A 17377-nucleotide genomic window follows, 5' to 3' on the forward strand; every position below is an offset into this window, starting at 1 on the left:
GAAACACAACTGAATTTTGTATATTGATTTTGTATCCTGTAACTTTACTGAGTTAATTAGTTCTAAGAGTCTTCTTGTGGAGTCTTTAGGGTTTTCTACATATAAGATCATGTCTTCTGCAAACAGAGACAATTTTACTTCTTCCTTTCTGATTTGCATGTCTTTTATTTCCTTTTCTTGCCTAATTGCTCTGGCTAAAACTTTTAATACTATATTGAATAGAAGTGTCAAGAGTGTGCATCCTTGCCTTATTTCTGATCTTAGAGGAAAAGCTTTCAGTTTTTCACCATTAAGTATAATGTTAGATGTAGGCTTTTCATATTTGTGGTCTTTATTTCAGTGACTACTTCTTGATTTGATTTGTGTTGCTCTAGAAAGAGAAAGAAGGAACCAGACTATTTCAGTCTGCGAATCACTCTCAAAATGTGGTTCCTGGACCCAGCAGCATCAGCATGTACCCAGGAACTTGTTAGAAATGCAAATCCTCAGGCCCACCCCAGACCTACTGAATCTGAAACTTTGGGAGTGGGGCCAGAAATCTGTGTTCCCACAAGCCATCTGGGTGATTCCAACGCAGGCTATGAGGTTGTCTGACTAATGCTATTTCCCATGGTGTATTCTTCAGGAAAGTATTCTAAGACATGTTAACAAGTGTTATGCAACAGAAGGATTCCTTATTTGAATAAATTTGGGAAATTTGGGGCTAAAAAAGTTAAGTAGAGCCCATGGTCCATGCCCCTTAACAGAGGTCCCCTACAGATCATTTCTCCAGATCTGCTGCGATATACAGGCACCTGTTTATGCCCCACAAATAGCTCATCCCTTGTTCTTTCTCCAACAGCTTAGTTCCCCATCTCTCTCAGCCATTAGGAGAGAGAGTTCCCCTTCCCTCAGTTTAAAGCCCACCTTTCTTTTTTCCACCCCAGTTATGACTAATGGGGGGGGAGTCAGTGTGGTCTGATGTCCTACTCCCTCCACTGCAAGGCAATCATAATAATAGGCAACATATTAACCAAAGTGTAGGTTATTCAGTCCTAAATAACTATCCTTTTGGGACACATTCAGGGCAACTCAAATATATATTTAGAAAAAAGAGGTTTTTCCACAAGGACACAGTCTTACTAAAGACACATCCCATTCCTATTTCTAAACTGAATGAGAACATTCCAGTCTGAGGCAACTATATTTGTATTATTTCAGTGGTTTAGGGCTTTCCCAAAATTAATATGGAATTATTTGCTTTACATCTATCCACAATGCAAAACCTAAAAAGGGCTTGCCTGCAGAATAGCTTCTGTTTCCATTTTAATATGCAGAAATTAGTTATGAACCCCCAGATGGCAGGTTTTCAGTTAAAATTCAAATTCTACCTCTAGCAACAGGAAGAAACTGCAGGCAGCTTAACAATACTGGTTTGTCCCTGATACAGGGGTTACTCGGTAAGACTAAATAAGAGAGTCCAAATTACTTTTTAACCTATTAAAAGAACTAAAATACCCCAATGCTTTTAAATTTTAGTTTGTTACACTATTGGTTCAACATTGTAAGCCAAAGAGCAGGAGGGCAAGCATGCAGAAAAAGGGATTACTCCAGCTTCTAAAGAAAACAATACTGCATTTCTTGTCTGCCTTTGCATGGGTTAAGATATATTCCCACATGACAAACTACAAACGTCTAATGGTCATGTAGGGAAGAAATCTTCCAAAGCCTGGACCTTGAAGAAAGCTGATAAAATCTAGGTGACATAGAACTTGGAGATTAACTCAAGCATGACTTCAGATTTAAAACCTCTTAAAGGAACACACCATATCATGCCAAGTTGCTCATGCCCAGTCGTAATGAGAACAATTCAGTTCTGAAGGCGAAAGGGCATTAATTTAAGGGCTGTTGGCATGGCAAGCAATAGATGACGTCTCATCCCTTTATAGCCTATAATAAGTAATGTGTCATCCTAGCCTTTCCTCTAGTTCCTCTGACTCAAATTCATGCATTGTTAAAAACTTATTAAAATGCATTGAATCAGAGCAGTGCAGACAACAAAAATAGAGGTAGCTTTTGATGCTAAGCCAAATAATTTTGGCTTTTCCTCCCAATGTTCACGTAAACAAACTGTCAGGCACCCATACATACAAATGGAAAATTATTCATAACGGGGGATGATGACTGAGATTCTCAGAAGAGATACGACAGCAGGGAATTCATTCACTGACATGTTGTCTGTGGAGGGCTGTTCCTTCACTTAGTGTCATGTCTCATTAGCAGATATTTCATTTCACATTGTCCACCACTAAACACAAAAGTCATATGTAAATTACAGTAATTAAAACCCAGGTCTTTCTAAGCAAAAATATTAAGGCTTTCCCGTGTACTGCTTCTTCTTTCTCCATGAAAAAAAAAAAAAAAAAAAAAGAGAGAGAAAGATGTGTGGAATAATTGTCCTGAAAGTTTGAAGGTCAGAACTTAGAAAATGATCATTGAGAAGCCAATCACATCTACTAAAAAAGGGGCATGGAGCACCAAAACCTCCCAAGGGAGTTAGAAGAACCCAAATCTAGTGAGATGACAGCAGTAAAAACGTAACTGGATTTTAACCGAGCTAAATAGAGATACGCTAAAGGTCTCGTTTTGATTGGATGAGAGGTTCTAGATTCTAATTAATCTTTGAAGCAAGTCAGAAAATAAAAATTTTAGTTTCAGCAGAGACTGCCAGATGCCTCCCAGTATCTGTCCTCCCCATCTTCTATAGTCTTAGGATGTGTAGCTGGGGACATGGCCTCCCACTTTGTCTACATATCTCAGGCTTCCTTATAGGTCAGGTGTGACCTATGACAAATTTCTAATCAAAGGGATGCAGGCAGAAGTGATTTGTGCATCTTCAGGGCTGTGCCCCCTTAAAGAAAAGGGCCATGTCCTCCACTTCCCATGCCCCCTCTCCACTGGCTGAAATGTGGATGATGATGTAGGTACAGGTGAGCGCAACACCTTAGTGACTAGGACCAACAAGGTAGCATCCTGGGTACCAAAACTGCAGTGTTGCCAAAGCAGTCCCTGACTGCTCACATATAATTACAGAAATAAACTGTCTTGTTTAAGTCATATTATTTACATTATCTTTCATAGAATTTGAATATATATTCTAATAAATGCAAGGTATGTTTGTTAAAAATGAAGGATATAGAACTTCTAATCCTCCACAACAAGGGTTAGTAAATTACGGCCACAGGCCAAGTCTGGCCTGCTGCTTGTTTTGTAAACAAAGTTTTATTGAAACACAGCCATGCTCATTAATTTGTGTATTGTCTGGCTGCTTCACACTATAACATCAGAATTGAGGAGCTGTGACAGAGACCGTATGGCCTACAGAGACTAAAATATCTATTTTCTGGCCCATAACAGAAAAAGTATCCCTGCTGTAGAGGGAAAGAAAAAGAAAACTCCATCCAGTACAGATCAGGAAAGAGGGACAAACAAAGCAAACAGGAAATCATGAAAAAGAGAATTTAAAATATAAAGTAAAAAATATGACTAAATATACTGGTGGTTAAAATAAATGTGAGTGGGCTAAAGTCCTCCACTAAATATGTGAAAATTCGTCAGGTAAGACAATGAGTCAAGCCTGGAATTGTTAGGGAATTTGGGGCATTTCGATAAAAAGTGGGAGAATCTCAGAGAAGCAACAACAGAAGAGACTTGGTGTGGATAGAATCTTCCCAGGAATATTAAAAGAAAAAGAACAAATTATGAAACTGAATATATAGTATAATTCATATTTGAAAAAAGTATGTACGCAGAAATAAAACTATGGACATAAATATTGTAAAAAAAAAAAAAAAAAAGAATCTTCCCAGGAAAGGGAGAACTTTACTTTCAAGAAATTCTGTGTGCAAAATCCCAGGTAGATGTTAGGAAACTGACTATGAAAATCAGAAATCATTTCAACTGAAAAGTAAGGGACTGAGGGAAAGCAGCCTTGTTTCTTCAGTGAGCCAAAGAGCACGTGGTGAACCACCCTTGGAGCCACACAGGTACAGGAGAGGGAGAAGTGACCTAAAAATAGGTTCCACCAAAGAACACATGCCAAGTTCAATTGAATGGGTTCAAGTGCTTGTAAATCATTGGATTAGTACACACTGTTGCCTCTACCATTCCCTTACATTTAATACAAAACTGTATGCTTCAGTATCTTATGGATACTGAGAAAAATTCTAGAGAAATACAGAGAAGGACCCACGATTCCAGTGATGGGTAAACGAGAAACTCTCATTCTCAGAAATTGTGAGGAAGCCTTCAGCCTTTGAGCTTCTCTGAGCTTGTTCTGTTTTTGTGCTGCCGGAAGCAGCATGCCAGCATTCTCGTCACTCACTCCAGTCTTGGCCATGCCTTCTTTCAGGGGCCACTTGGCCGGACTTCCTCCTAATGCCGGCACCTGTTATGATGTCATCTCCCCAGCCTCAATGACTTTTACCAGAAAAGATTACACAAACTCCCAAATTATCTATAGAGCCAAATAAGAGGATGCTGACATGAGCTGAGCAGCTGCTGGGGCAGGCATGGCGAGGGCGATGGAGATGCAGAAATGAGACTTCCCCTCCTCGCTCATGTCCTCGTTAGAAAGAGTAACACTCTTTAAATCCAGTGCCATGGTAAATTTTTCTGGGATGTTACAGGTTATACTTTGAAGAACTGGTCTTATTATCAGTTCATTCAACAAATATGTCCTAAGTATCACCTGTATGTAAGTTATTGTGTTGGGTACTGAGGATGCCAAGATGGGTAAAATGTGACCCTGTCCTTTGATAAATCTGTATCTAATGGAGAGAAAAACACTTCAAGGATAAAATATATTTTGACTGTAAAATGTTTTAATGCACTACATTGGTAGCTTTACTGAGTTTTACTTTTAGGTTATAACCTTAGATTTTATCAAAGGTCAATATTATAAATGGTCCTGTGGAGAATGATTTTGCATCTTTTCATAAATTATTGTTAAAAAAGTTAATTCTTCTGTTTCCTACATAGAAGCATCCCTTTTAAGAATTTAGTATCAGAAAGCAACTATACTCCAATAACAATTAATTTAAAAAAAGTATTTTGTATCAGAAAAATGTCTCTCTCCTGACAAACTGGTATCTTTTAACAGGTGATAATCATGTAATGAATCATAATTTAAAAACTCATTTGAATTCAGGAAACTTGAAGTTCAATCAATGTTTAAGCATAGTCTAAGTTTGGGGCATATTTATTTTTTCTTTTTTGTGGTCTCTAAACTAATGGTCTTAGGAGAAATGTCTTTTTTTTTTTTTTTTTTTTTAAATTTTGGACCACATCATGTTTTCCTAGAAGCAAACAGAATGTAAAATATAACGTTCATTAGAATACGTTATTCCTCCCAGAATCATATTTGTAATTTCCCAGAATCAGATGGAAACAAATGACAACACAAAGTAGTGGTTATTACGATAATCTGGGACATCAGTTGGCCTTGGAGATTATTTTGGATGGGTGGTCTTTCCATGTCCCCCGAATCACATTCTCAGGGCACAACTTTTACAGGCACACCCTCCGGCCTGGCCCAGGGGGACTCAGCCTGTTTTGACTGTGTCAGGAAGGGGGAGTTTGGTGAAAGCCTCCTGGAAGCTTGGAGAGTTGGCTTGAAAGAGCTATTCAAGAGAAACATGAAAAGCGTGTCATTTTCTAATCAAGTCTAACCTGGAAGGTTATGCAGGCAGACCCCATAAGAGGAGGAGGAAGAGGAGGAGGAGGAGGGAGGACTTCGCAACAAACTCCCCAGATATAAATATTCAAACCTAGTTTTCATTGTTCTAAATGCTATTTCTGTATCTAAAATGATGTCCTGTGGGAAAAAAATCAGGGCAACTAGGGCATGTCTGTGAACACCTGGCACTTTACAAGAGTTCTAGTTCTAAGTAAAGGTTCTGTTGTTTTTATTCACCCACCCACCTCCCAACCTAATTCCTGGCTGGTTCCCACTTAACTTAGAAGAAAACCTGCATTTAAAAAGCACCCTCACTTTGGATCTCCTTTACATGATGTAAAATGGCCTCTTTTAGAATTTAATTCTGCACAGCTGGACAAGCAAGGGGGCGATGCAGGTTGCCACAGAAACTGCTGTTGGTGCTAGGATTCTTTATACTTTGCTCCTAAAAATAAGATGTAAAATGTACTGAGGATGTGATTAGCGCAGCACAGAAGGGAATTTCTAAAAGGAGAGCCAAGCCTCCCGCCCACAGGGGAACGGGGGTGTTCTTCATAGCTGGAGGACAGGACAGAAATCTGGGAGCAGATGCTCAACACGGTTCCTCCCTCAAAAGGTGCAGCGGGGGAAAAACAAATGGGAAAACTGGCTTTTGAAGGAGAAAACAGTCTTCAATCAAGCATAATTCATATAAATTTCGAGACTGAGATGTCCTGAAATCACCCAGGAACTGTTCTCTGCAACCTACAAAAAAGCAATAGAAACTTGGCCAAGACACTGGATGAGACATTGTAGTCTGGTGTCTTGCCCAGTAGAGGATGCTGTCACACACGACCTTCGTCAGGGGGTCCCCCAGTCAGCTTGGACATGTTCAGTGGCCTTTACTTCCTTAGGAAACATCTGACAACTGGACTTCTCTCTCTAAATATTGTTGAAGTCCGCCTTTCTATAACTTCCACCCATTTGCTTTTGTTTACCTTTTGCAGCAACCAAGAAAAGTCAACTACCATATTATTTTTTTGTCTTCACACGATAATACGTAATTTACTACCAAATGGAACAATTAGCCCAAGGGTCCACTCACAGCTTAGGGAGGCAGATCAAGATGACAAATCAGTCAGCTTCATAGATTTCAATGCAAAATGAAATGCCATAAGAACTCTATCAATTCATGGTCACATACAGAAAATGAGTACGTGTTTCCAAGCACATTCAACATCTACTATGTGCCAGGCACCATGCTAACTGCATACATTATTTCATTTTATTCAGTTACATGAGGTAAGTAACTTTATCCTCCCCATTTTATAGAGAAAATTCAGTTCAATCTGAATGGTAGCATCCTCACAGGTGTGTGCAGAGTAGAGTGGAGGGCATAGACTTCAGAGTCAGAGGGGGTTGAGTTTGAACACCATTTCCTCCACTTGCTATATTTGTGACCCTGGTTACATATAAGTTATGTAACCTCTTTAACCTGGGTTTCTCATGTCTGAAAACTGGGATGATAAAATGTCATGAGTTAGTAAAAGTAAAGAAAATTATATGCTTAAAATGTCAAGCACATAGTGGGTGCTCAAATAAACTCTAGTTCTCCTTTCCTTCCCTTGCAATCCTGGCAGTCCCCTACTATTGCTGTACAGTAGGGCTATTGATTAAAAGTCACATTAGATCCATATGCAATCAAGCTGGGAGAAGCAATCTGTATAGGTTTTCAATTGTTAGACTGAGCAAATGAACCATTAAATGACTAAATCCTTTGCAAGCAGAATATAGTGAAATGATATGAGCTGTTAACATAAAAGAAATAGCTCTCCCAAAGAGATGATAGGGAGATCTCATTGACCATTAAAATGGAGGGAAGGGGGCTTCCCTGGTGGTGCAGTGGTTAAGATCCACCTGCCAACGCAGGGGACACAGGTTCGAGCCTTGGTCCAGGAAGATCCCACGTGCCGTGGAGCAACTAAGCCCATGTGCCACAACTACTGAGCCTGGGCTCTAAAGCCCGTGAGCCACAACTACTGAGCCTGCATGCCACAACTACTGAAGCCTGCGTGCCTAGAGCCTGTGGTCCACAACAAGAGAAGCCACCGCAATGAGAAGGCTGCACACCACAACGAAGAGTGGCCCCTGCTCGCCGCAACTAGAGAAAGCCCGCGCACAGCAACAAAGACCCAACACAACCAAAAATAAATAAAATAAATTTATTTTTTAAAAAATGGAGGGGAAAAACAAATTTGTACAAACCGTCAAGGCAAAGGCTGAAACAGTCTTTATGCTTGGTCTGAAATACCCTGTGTGACTGCTACTTCTCATCCTTCTGTCTTTCCCAGTCCTCCCTGTGCTTCACCTGTTCTTTATATCCCTAGAGGGACAGAGAGCTGGTACCTGGGCTCAAAGCCCCTTGGTCCTCTTTATAAAAAATTAATTAATTAATTAATTAATTTTTGGCTGCATTGGGTCTTCATTGCTGTGCACGGGCTTTCTCTAGTTGTGGCGAGCGGGGCCTACTCTTTGTTGCAGTGCGTGGGCTTCTCATTTCGGTGGCTTCTCTTGCTGTGGAGCATGGGCTCTAGGCGTGCAGGCTTCAGTAGTTGTGGCACGTGGGCTCTAGAGTGCAGGCTCAGTAGTTGTGGCACATGGGCTTAGTTGCTCCGCGGCACGTGGGATCTTCCCAGACCAGGGCTCGAACCCATGTCCCCTGCATTGGCAGGCAGATTCTTATCCACTGTGCCACCAGGGAAGTACCCCCCTTGGTCCTTTGACCCTCACTTTCTCCCTTCCTAGCTGGACCCCACGGAGAGCCTGTTCAGCGAGAATTAGAATCCTTCTCTCACGATCACCTTCCTGGACCCCAGCTCTAGAGACACTGCCACTCACTTCCTATTCCCCTGATGACTCATTTCATTGTTAATAAGAGGATAAGGGAAGCCTGGGATAGAAAGGCCCCCTCCTGATCTTCAAGGGAACCTAATAAGTGTAAATTCTCAGGGATGACAATATCAATTAGGACCTTGTTATTTTTATTTAAGCGTGAAACTTGTTTAAATAACAAAGACATTTATAATTTGAAACTTATACATCATTCTACAGCAGACAGATTGGGTTTAAATCCTAATTCTGACACTTTGAGTATAGCCATGGTTCAATTGCTTAATCTATCTAGGCCTCAATATCTTCACATGAAAAAAAATGGGGCTAATACTAGCAAAACGTATATAGTGCTTACTTTAAGCCAGGTACTGTTCTAAGCTCAGGTAAAACATGTGTAATCCTTGTAATAACTATAGTATTTAGGGTAAAAGCCAGCGTTGCTGTGATAAAGAGCCCCAGTGATGCAAAGGCTTAAAAAATAAAGACATTGTGATGGTTAATTTTATGTGTTGACTGGGCTAAGAGATGTCCAGATAGCTGGTTAAACATTATTTCTGGGTATGTCTATGAGAGTGTTTCCAGAAGAGATAAACATTTGAATCAGTAGACTGAATAAAGAAAATCTGCCCTCATCAATGGCCGTAGACATCATCCAATCCTTTGAGGGCCCAAAGAGATCAAAAAGGTGAAGGAATGTCAAATTCTCTTTCCCTTCTTGAGCTGGGATGTCTGTCTTCTCCTGTCCTCAGACACAGCAGCCCTTGGTCCTCAGGCCTTTGGACTTACACCAGCGTGTCCCCTCATCATCTTTTATCCTCCCAACCCCCATTCTCAGGGCTTCAGATCTGGACTGAATTACTGTAAACTGGTTCTCCGGTTTGCAAACAATGAACCCAAGCACCTTGTGGGGCCTTCCTGGATATAAAAGTCCCTCTATGTCCCCTGTTTCTTGTTTATAGAAAAAGGCTTCACTTTTAGAACTTACTGAAACTTAATAATGGCATTTTGTAATGAAATGAAAAACTAATTCACCTATAAATAATGATATTAGGGCTTCCCTGGTGGCACAGTGGTTGAGAGTCCGCCTGCCGATGCAGGGGACACGGGTTCGTGCCCCGATCCGGGAAGATCCCACATGCCGCGGAGAGGCTAGGCCCGTGAGCCATGGCCACTGAGCCTGCGCGTCTGGAGCCTGTGCTCCGCAACGGGAGAGGCCACAACAGTGAGAGGCCCGCATACTGCAAAAAAAAAAAAAAAATAATAATAATAATGATATTAGTAGTACACAAAACTATTGCACTGCAGTGCATTTCCTATATGCCTTCTCTGGCCCTTCAGTGGCAAGTCCTTTATACTTTGCATATTTATAGTCTTAACTCTTTGGGGCATCATTGTCATACAGGATCACCTTGAACTCTTCAACTTTATGGAGAAAAGTTTGAAAGCCACTCATATGATACCATAGCCCTGTTCCTCAGAGTCTTGCTAAATATTTAATAAGCAACAAATTGTTAAAAAGCCAATAAGGAAAAGAAAAAAAAGAGAAAAAGAAAAAGGCTTTAGTCTTCTAGGTCTTCCCTGAGTTCCAAACAGCCGACACAAGCAGTTACTAATTAGGGAAGTGAGGGAATGCAGAAATAAAGGAAAAGCGATCAAGCGAGAAAAGCAGTGATACTTTAAACAATAGTTCAGGGACAAAGCAGAATCACAGGACCCCTACTTTCTCCTCAAGGGATATACATAACAATCTGACACATATCTTTGAATTGTTCTGCAGAAACTAAGACCTCTACCCAGGCGGATGATGATGACTACATACTGACCACAAGCACATAGACTTCAGACTGGTTGGAACCAGAAGGATGATGATTAAGATTCCCAAAACATCACCCAGTTACCTCACCACCAACCAATCAGAAGAAAGTCCATGAGCTGATCATGCACCCTGCAACCCTCACCCTTAACGTTGCCTTTAAAATAACCCTTCCCTGAAAGCAATTGGGGAGTTTGCATCTTTTGAGCATAAGCTTCCCATTCTCCTTGCTTGGCATCTGCAATAAACACTGTACTTTGCTTCATCACACCCTGGTGTCAGTAGATTGGCTTTGCTGTGTGGCAGGTGAGCAGACCCAAGTTTGGTTCAGTATCAATAGCATTTCTCAGCCTCCATAATTGTGTGAGCCAATTCCCATAATAAATCTTCTCTAACATATCTCTATCTCTGTGTGTGTATATATGTATGTATCTATCTATGTATCTAACTATGTATGTATGTATGTATCTATCTATCTATCTCCTATTGGCTCTGTTTCTCTGGAGAACCCTGACTAATACAGCCACTGATTTCTCTTATAACACTGCAATGATGGTAGAAGAGTTGTTCTGCTCCACAGAGTCATCCATGAACACAGGATAGCAGGATGGCCCATCCTCAACATTAAGTTTCACCATCACCATTCATCACCCGTAATCAACATTTTCAAACGGAGGAAAGGGAAGAAAGAGTATAAGTCCAGGATAAGGAATTTCCTTTTAACCCAGTAAAGCCAGGGTAGCACACATTGCTTCTGCTCTCATTCCAGTGGTTAACACTTAGTGACATAGCTGCACTGAGTTAGTTCTAAGGGAGGTTGAAAATATAATCTTTAGTTGATCGGCCATGTGCCCAGAAAGGAGAGAATGGATGTGAGAAAACATTCAGGACTCTCCATGATAAAACCTTATAAAATAGTTATATTATTATCCCCATTTTACAGATAAAAACACTGAGGCACAGAGAAGTTAAGTAACTTGTCCATTGAAACAAAGTTAACAATGGTGGGGCCATGATTTGAACCCCAGGCAGTATGGCTCCAAAGGGTTTGCTCTTACCTACAATACTCTTCTGACTTCTCAGAGTCTACTGTACATTGTGGTCACTTGCTTTTTTTCTCTCCACTGTGCTATATAAACTCCTTGAGGAAAAGACTCCATTCACCTTTAAATTTCCTGCATTGTAGCTTTGCATATTATAAAGGGTATGTCAGCTAGTTCTTAGTTGCAGGCCACAGAGTTGCAAACTCTAGCTAGTTTATGCATAAAAGAAATGTAGCAAGTGATTTTGGTAGCACAAAGCCTCTTCCAAAGGACCAGAGAATCAGCTTTAAAGATTATATAGCCCAGAATGAAATAGGAGGGAAGGGGGCAGGGCACAACATTTAAAAGAATGTCATAGCCGTTGAGGATACAACGTAAGCTGATTAGAACCAACTAGGTCCAAGATGGCGGAAGATTTGACTTCCCATAGACTTTGACTCTCATTATATGCTCATTGTAATGCATTAGCATGTGCTAAATGATACATCCACAGGCGACATGACAGTTCTGAGGCTAACCATAGAAGGCCAAAAAGTAGGCAGTGGCCCAATTCCTGGAAATCTCCACCCCTTCCCCCGAAATATTGGAATAGCTGGAATAATCCTCCCACTCATTAGCCTATGAAATTACCCAGCCTATAAAAACTAACCACCCCATATTTCGGGGCTGCCTTCGCCTTTTGAGATGGACTGCATGACCCACACTCTGTCTATGGAGTGTGTGTCTCTCTCTCAACAAATCTACTTCTAACCAATCACTTTGCCTCTCTGAATTCCTTCTGCACTGAGACATAAAGAACCTGAGTTTCACTAAGTCCTGAGACCAGGTGTGCAATCTCAATTAAAGGACAGTGGGTTTCGGTCTGGGAGGATCCCGCATGCCGCGGAGCGGCTGGGCCCATGAGCCATGGCCGCTGGGCCTGTGCGTCCGGAGCCTGTGCTCCGCAACGGGAGAGGCCACAACAGTGAGAGGCCCACATACCGCAAAAAAAAAAAAAAAAAAAAGACAGTGGGTTTGAGTCCCAGCCTGTGGGTTCCAGTCCCAATGTGAATTTTGGCTAGGTTCGAGTCTCATCTGAGGTGTGCAGTCTCAGGAGCAACATGTAAATATCATCGCACTGTATGGTCCCGTGGAGTCACCAGATGGAGGCAAGACTACAGCTCACTGCTACCCCCCAAAACAAGCTGTAGCTTGCAGCTGAACCTCAGCTCTCTCTGCCAGTGGAAGTCCATGTCTTTGCAATTCACCTTCCCCAGAATGAATCTGTGTAGCACTAGTTCAGGTGGGTCACCAGTCTCTGAACTGAGGTGTTGCATCAGTACGTCTGGTTGGGGTGGCCCCTATCACATGCTGGTGCCTAGTTGTATGGGAGGTGGGAAACGGTTTCTGGCTTCTGTCAGGGGAAGGACAGGACTCAAAAGATGGAGAATTTCCCAATATAGGAAGGGTGATCCAAGAGTAGGGCAGCCCAAAATATATCAACTGTCTACCCCATGGGGGCTTGAATAAAGTGTCTCTTTCCTCCTAACTTTCTTAAATCCTTTCTTGCCTGAGAAGTAGAGTGCTTGAAACACTGAGATGACTTTCCTGAGGCTACTTAAGAAGAAATGTTTAGAGTTCAAAGAAACCTCTGAACTTTCTAGAGTTTTTCGACTGATCTAGTAGGTCACAGACAAAGGTAACCTAGCCCATTTAGCTGCTATAAGAAGTAATTAGCAACTTAAATGATGCCAGAGTGTTTAAATGGACTTCATTCTCTGTCTGCCTCACCTCACTTTTTTTTTTTTAAAGCAGTTATGTTTTTCTTCTTGTTTTATCTTAAGGGCCTAGTGATTTCTATATACTGATAGTAAAGTTTCACTTTTCTTGTTGATATTTTACTAATTCACAAATTCATCTAAAAGAAAAATATGAATGAATGAAAGAATACTGAATTAGCAATATATATACTTATGTCTATATAAATTCTTTGAAAATATTGTGATCCAAGTAGCAATTATTGTTATTATGCACAATAGTACATTATCAAAGTATAATAAAATGAGATTTATTTACCAAATGCATTCTAATAACCTATCATATTGATCAGAAATTTGGAGATACAACAGGCTTCTAGAAGTCTGACTGCCTTAGTTTGGGTTCCCCACTAGCAAACAATGACTCAAGTGCAGATAGCTGATTTGGGAGGTGAAAAGAGCACCGATAAAAGAGTGAAGAAATGAGACAAAGAAGGGAAGTCAGCCAATAAAGGGTGCTATCCAGGGAGCTATCCATGTGGGAGACTGTGCTTGATCCCACTGGAGGAACGTGTGGAGCCAGCCTGGATCTCATGTACACCTCATTTATCTCACCTAAGGAATAGGGGAGTGCTTGAGGGCTGCTCCCAGGAAGAGCTAATTTTCCCACCCCCTGACCATCACAAAGTGATCGCAGTAAAGTTTTATCTTGCTGGTTCCAGCAGCAGGAGTTCTTGTTCTCAGACAAATACATGATGGTGCTGGCAGTTGGAAACCATGCTAGAGTAACCTGGTGAGGGTGGGAACTATGGGCGGGACACCAGAGTGTCTGCTACCATGACTCTGTAATTGATCCAGACCTCTTAAAACTGAACTTAGATGAGATGTTGACCTAATAGTTAATTTCTTCATCTGTTGGGAGAGATATTTGGATCAGATAGTTTCTAAAGCTTCCATAATATTTTTCAGTTTCCTCATTTGCTTAAACTCTGCAGCCAGAATTATAATGCTATCTTGTTACTATTACAACATAAACGCAATGTTAGAAGTTTCTACTATGTAAGAAAACTAAGTTCTAGGATATTGTTTGTGGTATGTGGTATCAAAATATCTGATTTCTTGGTAGGATCTTTTGGGATGTTATTATGACTCTATTCCAGTACATTTTATTGCAATAATTTCCAAAGCCATGAATAAGAAAGGATGTTTGTTACATATTTAGAGAGGCTCATTTTGAAGAAAGTGGATATGCAGAGATGTTACAGAAGCATTTTTCATAATAAGAAATCATCAGGGCCTACAGCTTGACTCTGGAGCACAGATATAATTGTTTGTCCTTTTGGGGGCTGGAACATTAAGTTGACTATATTCTTCATCTGATATGCATCTCATCATGATTTCTGAGGTGGGAGATATCTTTGCTTTGGAGCTGGAGATGGAATGGCCATGGGGTTCCCATGGTGGACTTTGTCTCCATTCTGCTTCCACTGAGCTGGTGAAAATGGTTACGCCTTCTCCTCTGTGGCTCCACCTTCCTTCTCCTCGTAGTTTCTTTCTCTCCCCTTCTGTCTTCTTCTTTCTTGTTCTCTTTTCTCTTCCTTATATTTCCTTCTGCCTTCTTGGTTTCTCCCTCTTTCACTCTCTCTGTTTCTCTTGGGATTGGGATATCCCCCTAGTCTGTTTCTTCCATTTTTACCAGTTAATTTCAATCCTGGTAACATCTGGAAAAACTCCCAGCTTAGTGCCAGTTGTTTTTCTCTGGGTTATATTCTTTTTATTGAGTAAAGCGGTTGAGATTGTTCCACGGCTTTAGAAAAACAAACAGATTAGAATTTAGGGGCTTCTCTTCTCATCTTGGGTTGCCAGATGTAGCAGATAAAAATACAGGACGGGGCTTCCCTGGTGGCGCAGTGGTTGGGAGTCCGCCTGCTGATGCGGGGGACGTGGGTTTGTGCCCCGGTCCGGGAGGATCCCTCATGCCACGGAGCGGCTGGGCCCGTGAGCCATGGCCGCTGAGCCTGCGCGTCCGGAGCCTGTGCTCCACAACGGGAGAGGCCACAACAGTGAGAGGCCCACATACCGCAAAAAAAAAAATACAGGATATGTTGTTAAATTTAAATTTCAGATAAATAGCAAATAATTTTTTAGTATAAGTATACCCCATTTAATATCTGGGACATACTTGTCCTAAAAGTATCCCTTGCTTATCTGAAATTCAAATGTAACTGGGCAACCTGTATTTTATTTGGTGACCTTAGTCTTAACACATTTCAAAATCTGCTCTTGCTTTTATTCCGTGACTGACCTACCAGCAAAAACTGTAGTTCAATGTCCATTTCCAGCTCTTAAGGCCAAGGAGATATAGGCATGATCTCATCATTTATTGTGAAAACACAATTATTACAGCAAGAAGTACTTCATTTGAGAAAGTTTTCCCCTGCCTTTATCTTTTTTTTTTTTTTTTTTTTTATGCGGTACGCGGGCCTCTCACTGCCGTGGCCCCTCCCATTGCGGAGCACAGGCTCCAGACACACAGGCTCAACGGCCATGGCTCACGGGCCCAGCCACTCCGCGGCACGTGGGATCCTCCCAGACCGGGGCACGAACCCACGTCCCCTGCACCAGCAGGCGGACTCTCAACCACTGCGCCACCAGGGAAGCCCTCCTGCCTTTATCTTTTGAAACTGAAGCATTTCCAGGAGTATGTGGAATAATAAAATTAAGAGGGCAATTTTATGGTGTTAAGTGGTAGATGGAAATTAAAAGGCTGTTACTCAAAGCAGTTCTCATCCACTGCATGTTGCCGTTGTAATTACCTTGTAATTTGTTAATCTGAATATTTTGACATGCATTCAAGGAGTTCTGTATAGTGTCTGTTACAAAAAAGAAAATTAATATGTCTCATATACTGGCACACAACAATGATACTTCTATATTTTCCATTTTTATCTTTACATCTTTATCACTTATTGGGCCTAAGTTTAGAAACATAGTAGTTGGGGGTATTGAAATTCTCCATTTCTGCCCTGCTAACAATCCTTTCCTCTTGCCCTGTCCCCCTCATGGGTGAGTCTAGAGAGAGACTTACACAAAGAAAAAAGATAATGAAAAAAACCAAGGTAATTCTACCTCATTATCTGAACCAATGTCCCTACTGTCAAGCTCTGGTAAAGACGGTTTGGACCATGTGGTTCAGACTCGGGGACTGTGTGAGGCCCCTACCTCCCTCCAAGAGGTGTCAAAGTCAGAATAGAGTGAAGAAGACATCCATGCAGAAGGGCAGGACTGGCATGAGGTATTAAAGCCTCAGCAGAATGAGGAAGGCATCCACTTGGAAGGAAGAACTGGTGTCAGGTATTGGAGCCCAAGTGGGGTGAGGAGGGTGTCCATAAAGGGTAGGGGGCAACAACGGCAATATGAGATAGATTACATATAGGGAAATTGTTAATTTCCTATAAATAAACTTATTAAGGAAAATGGGAACTGGACTTCTCAATGTTGGAGAAGGGAGTTACAAATATAGAAAGGGAGAAAAGTAGAATTAGCACGCGGATATTGGACTGAATTAGAGATACTGGTGTAAACTAATGGATATATATATATATAACTATAACTATAATGCACACTCTCTCTCTCTCCAAATATATATAAAAATGTGTATATATATATATATATATATATATGTATATATATATATATATATATATATATACCCTTGCTCAGACCACCAAGAGGGTATGGGAACAAAAGTGTTCTGTGAAAGAGGCATGTGAACGAACTTTAGAGTGGGAACAAAGTGTAAGATCTTCATATTGCACAATAATGCCCACCAGAGAGCAGCCACTGTAGAAGAAACACTAAGCAACCAAGTAGACAAGATGACTTGGCCAGCAGATGTCAGCCAGCCTCTGTCACTGGCCACCCCAGGGCTTACTTATTGGGCTCAGCATAGCCACTGAGGCATATGTGGAGACTCTGCCTGGGCACAACAGAACATGGAGCCATCCCTGCTGCTGAATGTCTCACTTTCTAGCAACAGAAACCCAAACTGCCCCCCTGATATTGTACCGATCCTTGAGGAGAAACACCAGCAACCTGACAGCAGGGTGATTCCATCAGGTGCCTTCTACCCTGTAAAGGTCAATGATTCATCACTGATCAAGACTGACACATAATTCACGTATAGGTTTGCCTTTCC

Source organism: Mesoplodon bidens, assembly GCF_964165515.1.
Source record: "Mesoplodon bidens genome assembly, chromosome: 3".
Classification (NCBI taxonomy): Eukaryota; Metazoa; Chordata; class Mammalia; order Artiodactyla; family Ziphiidae; genus Mesoplodon; species Mesoplodon bidens.